Here is an 8,833-nt window from a genome sequence, read left to right as displayed (position 1 = left end):
CTATTCCTGTGTAAAATTTTGTTAAAATAGGCTACTAGGTTCATAAGTTTCTGGGGGGTTGTTTTGATTTATTTTGGTTGTTTTGGAGGTAGATTGCCAATGTGGTCACAAAGGCCTGTTTTCTTCAGGAGATTAGGTCATGATTTAAATGGCTCAAGTTTCTAGTCATTATCCTGGGAACTTCAATTATATTTTCAGGACATTCAGGAATGAATAATGCTTCCTCACTATCAAACAGCAACTTCACACAGGGGGTTTAAAGAAGTGTAATGCACTGAAGGGAGCCCATAGTGTAGCATAACTGAATGATCAAGCATACACAAGAATTTTACAGCCTGGGGTAAGAGGACAATGTATTTGATCTGAGTCTCTTTCCACAACTGTGGAGGGCTGCTGAGGTAGCTGGTACTCACCATCTACTTCTAAAGGGATTTGAAGTCTCTAGGACTGTACTGCCTCTCCCACAGGTCGTCGTTGCTTTGTGCTGGGTAGGGAGCTCCTGCACTCAGCATCATCCTCAGCCCCAGCTTGCTGGGGATTGTTATTGCTGCAGAAGCTATGACAGCATCAAGCTTGCAACTGATGGAGATGTTTCTTGCTGCAGCTTCTGCTGATGCTTTAGTTCTTTTGGAAAAGTAGCAGCAGCCTAAAAGTTCCTTCATTAGGTTATTATTATAGGATAACCAGAACAAACTAGTTCTATATGGGTCTCTTTCACAGTCTGTCAGCAGTTTGCTATCTCTGACAGAGTGGCCACACTAGCCAGATAACATAAACTCAGTTAGCTTGTCCAGACATCCCCAAGCACCAGTGCAAACACTATTTTAAAGTTTCAGAGAACATATAATTTTAATAAAAATATCACAGCTTCTTTCATGCACGTGAGACCTGAGTGGTCCGGCCAAGTGTCCTTCCTCACTTGCATTCCCTCCCCTACTGGGTTGCTGCCACAGGACAGTTCTCCTCCCTATCCATTGGCAAGTACCAACAGAGCGCTCCCCTTCTGCTCTCTGTTCTCAGGTCTTCGTCTTTCCAAAATTACAAGAACATGCAAGGAATAAAAGAATAATAAAATCTTGGCACCTCCTTAGGATTGCTTTTCAACAGATCTCTGCTGCATTATGTGCAACCTGTGACTGTAAAATCATTTTGTGCTTACAAGTATTTTCTGTTAGAAAACAGAATGCTTTAGCCAGTCACTTACTGGGGTGTGTGGGGTAATTTTAAAAAAAAAAAAAATCTATTGACCTAAATATGCCAGAATACAGGACTGAATTTTCAGTGCAAAAATTAGTTATATATGCTGCAAAAGAGATTAGAATCATGCTTAATAAAAATCCCTTTTTCCTTTTAAAGCTCTTATGATGTAGGTACAAGCTGTACTATACAAATGGTATAAAAAGTAAATTACTGAAGACCATGCAAAATTAGCAATGGTACTGATTATCACTAAGTATTCTGTTGCTGTTATCTCAGGAAGGAGGGGGAAATAGAAAGTGTAAATTCATTTCAAAAGCTTCAGATCACTGAAGAAGGAAAATGCTTTCTGATTGCCTGGCAGGGATGACTGTTGGAGGGCATTGCTGCAACTCCTTTGTTGTGCGACAGTTCTTAAATTCCATTACTCATGCTGCTATTTTGGTCGTTTCTTGCCTAAATGCAGGCCCTAGCCCTCGATTCACTTTGGCGGATCACTAACACATGAGGTGGTGTGGGGTACTGTCTGCTCAGGGCCTCCTGCCTACACAGGGTGGCTTTTGGGGCTAAGGCATTTGGAGCAAGGACAGCCTATTTTATTTCCCTGTACAGCACCATGCACAGTCCTGCCCGCACTCATCAGCCAGCACCTTCGCTCTCTCTGCTCTAAATTGGGAGGACTGAAAAATGGCCCAGCCTTCCCCCTGCTGCCTTATTCTCCATCTCTGTCTGTTCTGTACTGAAATAGCTAATAATCCATAGACCCATTTCAAAGGGATGTGCACCTCCTTGTGCTACTGCCTTACTTACTGAGATAACTTCTGAAGGAATCCTTTTCATTAAAGCAATTTCAGCGTGCTCTATTTAGTTTTTCAGAGATTCTGTGAGAGAGAGGGAGATAAGTGACACAGGCTATTTATTGAACCAGTCCAAAATACTGCACTTAGAATTAAATACTAAAAATGTTAACTTAACTGAAAGGATTAATTAGGTCTTTGTAACTCTGCTCCTACTGAATAATGCATGTGATGTGAGGGGGAAGAGGCAAGTATTTGGATGATGGAAGAATAGCTGGTTACTAGTTGCTCACCATCTGGTCAGAGTAAGTGCTGACCTTGACTTGCACCAGTTCCTTTCCTCCAGAAAGACCCTACTTCTTGGTTTTTATTGTTTTCCTCATTAGTTTTGCACTTTCCCTTTATACTTCTTTCCCGTTTTGAGCAGTTTCAACTGATACTCTTCTCAAAACACACCAGCCTTCTCCCACCACTCCGATATGTTTCTAAAGAGGAAAAGGAAAATTTTTTTTTTGAGGCGACTCTTCAGTCACAGGTTGTACTTGAAATGCCTTTTCGCTTCAGTAGCTTATTGCTGTGCTGCTTTGTCCCACATTCCTGCTCACCTTAGCCTGTATATTTGGGATTCTCGCTCCTGCCTGGAGAAAAGGCTTGCTATCAATCTAGCTACCCTTGAGCCTGTGTGGTCTGAAGCAATCACTTTATTTAAGCTGCAGTTTAAAAATAAAATCCTCTCCACAATAATTATAGTGTTGCATTAGAAAATACTGGATGTCTACATATTGCATACATCGACTGTACTCTCTGCACTGAGATAGCTGCACCATCTGCTCTCCTGCTTCCTGTCCTTACTCCTGCAGACATTAGATAAACATGTTGAGAGAGCAGCAGGCTGTTTTCAATCATGACATATCTGAGCTGTGTTTAAAGTCACAACCTAAAGTGCCAAAGTCACTGGTACTTTCGACTGGACCTATTATTTAGTCAAGCTGAGCAGAGTTTCTTCACTCTGCTTCAGAACATATCCAAAGCAGTTCCCAGCTGATATTTGCTCTCTGTGGGTCTACCAGTGGCTCTGTCTGTAGGAATTTTCTACTCTCTTGAGCTTCATCCAGGGAGTCTGTCTGCCACTAGTAGGTTCTCTGCAATCCCAAAGTCCATATCTGATTATTAAAGCAGGCAGGGGGGAAGCCACAAAATGTCTCTCACTGCAGTTTCAGAATGGCAGAGATATTTTTCTTCCTAAGCTCTGTGTACTATCTCTATTATTTTATGGTGCTTCTTTGCCTGCTCAGGCCAGGCAGTGTCACCATCTGCCAGGAGGTCCTGCATTGTAGCACCACGTGGATAGACTCCTGCCCCGGGTTCATTTGTAGCCAATGCACAGAAAAGAGTAAAGGAAAACTTTCCCCTTCATCCATCAGTATACTGATGATTCCTGTTCCTGGTGTGACTAGCTGAGAAGGCAGGACTCTCCGAAAGTCATGGTCATCAAATGCAGTCTGAGCTCTGAAGTGGAAGGGAGCCATGGGTTAGATGGCACATTCATGACATGCACCATGCCCCCCAGACTGAAAGCCTTGATTGTCCGTATTAATCCCCTGAGAGAGCAGAAATCATCTTTGCCTGCAGAGGAAGAAGTGTAATGCCCTGTGTCCAATTTTCTTTTCATTGCTGTTTTTATTATGGAAACAAAATATTCACTGATTCTAAAATGAAAATGGAGAAAGCTAATTTTTGTAGTTCTTGCTAATAAAATTCTTAATGTGCTCTTCTCCCATTATCATAAAGATTGTTATAGTTTACTTTATCTCTGGAATCTTACTATTTTCCCCAGAATTCATGGGTGTTCCTTATCTTCAAAACTATGTTCATCTATTGAGATATTCCTCCTTTATCTTATCTTTATTCTCATAGTATGAACATATCTTTATTAATCCTACTTCTGTTTTCATAAACAATAAGTGGCTATTGATCACAAAAGCTTTAGGGTCTTTAAGAAGATGAGGCAGCAAAATGACGGGGTAAGAGTCTCAAGAAGAAATTCTGGGTTTTCAAGTAACCAGAAATCTGATAGGTAGCAAGGTAAAACAAAGCCATTTAAAAATGGGTAATTGCAGTAGTACTGAGAAGTGTCAGCTTAATTTGCTATATTGTAAATGCTGCAGATAATACACTGAACTGAGGCCCTGTTCATACTGGTAAAATGCAGGTCAAGTATGTACATCAAATGTTATATGGTTTGGGGACAGCTGAAGTATAATCTGGCTGTACTGGAACCAGTCTGACTGCACTGCCTCATGCTTGAGCATACCTAAAAATGGGTTTCAGTGAGGGTTAAAGGGTTGCTCTCCGTTCATAAGCTGCTTTTCCCTCTGGAAGTATTTTGTACCTTGAAAGGACCTAAGCAAAACTGAAATGATGCAGTTGCAAAGATTTGTTGGGAAAACACCTCCGAGCTGCTTTGCACTAACATCTGTGATTTACAAGCACAAGAATTGTTCTGAGAGCAGGAAAGGTGAATGTGACCTACAGCTCAGATCCTGGTAAATGGCATTGCTGCACAGACATGCGGTGCAAAGCCACCGATATTCTGAAAACCGGCAGTGGGAGAGTAGGGCCTCTTTACAGTGATTCCTTTCACCCCCCAGAAAGACAAAGAAAGAATGAACAAGAATCCAGAATGATTTTTACCTCGTATTGCACGTGCAGAGTGCAAGAAGACTGTAGCGTGTGGCCCAGCCCTTGCACATGGACAGTGGTCCCACTGACCACCTGCAGAGCCGAGGTGTGCATAGAAAGCGTTAAACTTGCCACAAGGCGTCCTCCGCTCGCTCACACTTTCATTCACGGGCTTCTGCCACTGCCTTTGTTTGAGCTGGTCTAATAGTCCAGGCTGGTGACTGAAGGGGACAGTACAGTTAATCTTAAGGCACTGAAGCCTGTTTGACTGTGTCTAGGTAGCAATTTAACAAAAGGAGAGAATCGGAACTGTCAAGGAATTCTGTGAATTTGACTTCTGAAATCCTAAAACTTTTATCTGCCCTTTCCTGGGATGGCAGCAGGAGCGTAGTAGTAAGCACGTCATGAAGAAAGACTGAAATGCCTCTAAGCTGTGCATCCCCACACCGGAATTCACCTTGTGTTTCCTTTTGACATCCAGCCAAATGAGTTGCCTTCTCCTGGAATAACCTGAAAGCTCGCAGCTAGGTGGGAGCCAGAGCAGTGATGGATTGCCCAGGCAGCCACAGCAACTCCAGTGTCAGCGGGTAACGATTCAGCTGGAATCCTTTGTTTTCAAAATGTCCCCTCCATCTCCTTTGAGCCATCAGGACATGCAAAGCGCATGAAGTACAGCGTGAATCAGGCCAGCTTTGCTGACAGCACATGCTGACAGCAGGCTCTCTGGTTCAGACCCTCACTCCCGCCGCTAATTTTTCCTGCACTGAGCCAAACGCTCACAGTGGCTTTTCCTCGCCCTCCCTCTGTTGAAAGCAAACTGTTACAATTGCTGCTGAGGTGAGAAGGAGAGGGCAGGGCAGCCGGTGCGTCAGAGGATCGGATCTCTGGCAGCAGGGAGAACGTGCAGCCCTTGTCCTGCTCGAGCAAGGCTGGCCTCTATGCACATTGCTATGGCAACCTCAAGCTCTTGGGCGACTTGATGCCATCAGTGAAACCTGGAGGTTGCGCTGACTGTGAGGAAAGTGTTGTGAGGCCCTTGTTGCTATTCCTTTTCCCCATACCATTGAACTCGGCCCACCACTGAACTTGCCAGCTGCTGTGGAGCACAGGCTGTAAGATTCCTGGAGACATAAGCTTTTCTGTTTTTTTCATTATACCAGTTTCTGCTATAATGTCCACACATTGCTAGTACAAAAAAGACAACATAAGGATAAAAGCTAATTATAGCTGTTGGCAAAAACGGTGGAGGCTCTCTCCATGCTGGCAGTAGTACACTTGACATGTGATTAATGGTGGTTAGTGTAGGCACAGCCAAGGCTTAGATAAACCCTAGATAAATAATAATGAAGTTTAAAAAGATATATGCTCTTGAGTTAATAATTTTAACAGGCTGTGAGAAATGTTGCTGTTCTCATGGTAACAGGAAAGCTGTAATTTCATCTCTAATTTGAGAATGCTTGTATAATGTGTGCAGATAGCTTTCTGATGGGAACTTTTTTCTCTCTTCTTTAATTGAAGCCTTTTTAATGAAGTGATATTATTGTGTAGTTTGGGCAAACAATTCAAAATGGACTAATTACCACTAAATACACCATTGAAAAGTGTAGACAGAATTATTTGGAACTAAACTGGTATTGCTGCTGCAACCCCTGGTTTTTGTATCAATAGGTGCCTGATACTGATGTATGTGGGCATTTCTCAGGGCTCTTCAAGAGATTCTGAATGCATTTGCATCTCACTGGAGGTTGCATTTGTTGAGTTATATTCATTAGATAAGAAAGAAATGCATCTACTGGTCTCTGTACTACAAACACATGTGGTCACCATTTGAATAAATACCTCACAAACAGAGACTGAAAACCCAAGCATTTGGACAATCAATTTTTTCTGTCATGGCTTTGACCTAGATATCGAGATACAGAAAGATAATCTCATATCTCATCCTTTCCATAGTAATCCTAAAAAAAAAAAAAATACAAATAAGGCACCTAAATATGTGCTGCAGGTGCAAGACTGAGAATGAGACTTTCTTGGAAAACCAGCAAGAATTAGGCCTGTGATTCTTTAGCACTTTTGAAAGTATTATCTGTGGTCCTTTTCAGTTTATTACAATGGCTTAGTCATGGAAACCAAATGACAGCATACATAATGAAAGTATTTCTGCTAGTTGTACAAAAGCGTCTCCATTGACTACTAATCTTAAACCATCTCCACTGCTCATTTTTCCTATTAAAGCTCTATATTCAGGTTTATTATTCTGTATCTGTTCAAGAACATTTAACTGCCTGATACTGGGGACAGTGCCAAAGCAGTTTTAGAGTACTTAGAAATATGAATTAGTGCTTTGCTTATAGGAAAACAAAATGCGACCTTGCCCCGTATGGGTGCGTACAGGGATTGAACTGGGACCTCAGTTACCCAGGGGTAGGAGTGGATGCATAGGTGGTTTGCTGAGCCTCACTCACCAGAGGGAGGTGGAGCTGAGCATGGAGGAGGAGGAAATTGCCATTTGCAGCTTCTTGTTTTTATGTTTCAGCATAGACAGATTGACATGTGATGAAACATACGTATTTCACAGTTAGCTTTTCAAAGGCAGTGTTACTTCAGAATCATTAACCTGGCTGAGATCCTTGCATTCGTATCTGCTTTGTTGAATATTTTCATAGCAGCAATTGGTGGTGGCTTGCATATCCTTAAAGCTGCAAAGCTAGCATTTTAATTTATCCTAATTCAGAACCTAATTGTCTTGCACTGTTGGCTAATTAAATGTTCAAAGAAGTGATAAATTAAGCAGGTTGATCATTACAACACAAGTAATTAGTCAGTCCAACTGAATCTAAGCCTTGAAATCCACATTCCGTGAGATGACAGGAGTTTTGGGGATGTGCAAGAAAGCAAAGTGTGTGTCAAGGTTCAGGAGGAAAAAACTTCCTTGAATATTTTATGTAAAGTGTCCAAATCTCACATCAGTTTGGGGATTTTCAGGCTGTTTATTTTATGCATTAGGAATTCTTTTTCTGGTGGCCACTAAGAGAAAATGAAGTTCCAAGGTAACAACTTGAGATGCTGAGATTTACAGCTAGTTTCCTACAGGATCTGACATCTTCCTGTATTAGACACAGAGCATACTTTATGAAAATAGGTATGAGGACTTTTTTTAAAAAAAAAAAAACAGCAAACAAACAAAAGCACAAACCCCCCCAACCCTCTCAACGTTAGTTAAACACCTAAATAGGCAGTTACAAATGTAATATTCCCTAGTAAGGAGCTTCTATTCACAAAGGTTTTCATACAACATTTTACTAAAAATTCTCCCTGGGGTCAAATTAGTTAAGATCTAAAGACCAAAATGTATGGTCTGAAAATCTCAGTCTATCTGTGCACCTGCTCAGATTCTCAAGACAACTTTCTGCCAGAAAAAAAAAACCCAAACCCAAACTATACAATGCATCACCATAGCAGCTTGATATTCTTCCTGCTAATATATCCAAGTGCTCTTCAGACCTCCCACACAGCCCACCCTGTACGAAAGTGCATGTCTAGGGAAGGGGCATGTTCGCACACTGTCCTGCAGCACCACACCATTGGGGACTGGCTGGAATGAGAACCTGGGGATGGTGTGCCTGGGAGAGGACACCCCATCTTGCAGCTGAAAACAGGGATGAAAAATAGTCAGCAGAGATACCGAGATCATTTAATTAAAGCATGTGGGGGACCTTATCTGGGAGTTCACCTCTTTAGTTAGCAAGCGTGGTGCTTGGCTCTTGGCTGCAAGAGAGAAGGATGCCTCAGAGGGAGTCCTTGGTGCGATCCTGTGGAGGGCTGCATCCTTCCCAGCCCCTCTCTGCTCTGCATAGCATCTGGCTGTTACAGGTCAAACTCCTCCACCCTGTCTTGCTTCCATACTGCTGTGGGTTCAAGTCTCAGTATGTTTTTTACCAAAACCAAATTAAGCACCTGTTTGCTTCAACATCTCCACACACAGCTGTCTCACTTTATTTGCAATCATATTCATTAGTAGAGTTTTCTTCTCTCTTCCTTTGCATTTAGGACAGTGAGATTTGAGGTTTCCAGTCTTCTATGGTGGAAATAACAAGTAATAAATGCTAACAGCGTCTCTCAAGGGTAAATTTCAAGTGCAGGCTTCCCACAGGCTG

Source organism: Pelecanus crispus, chromosome 12 (genome assembly GCF_030463565.1).
Source record: "Pelecanus crispus isolate bPelCri1 chromosome 12, bPelCri1.pri, whole genome shotgun sequence".
Lineage (NCBI taxonomy): Eukaryota > Metazoa > Chordata > Aves > Pelecaniformes > Pelecanidae > Pelecanus > Pelecanus crispus.
This window is presented reverse-complemented; position numbering follows the sequence as displayed.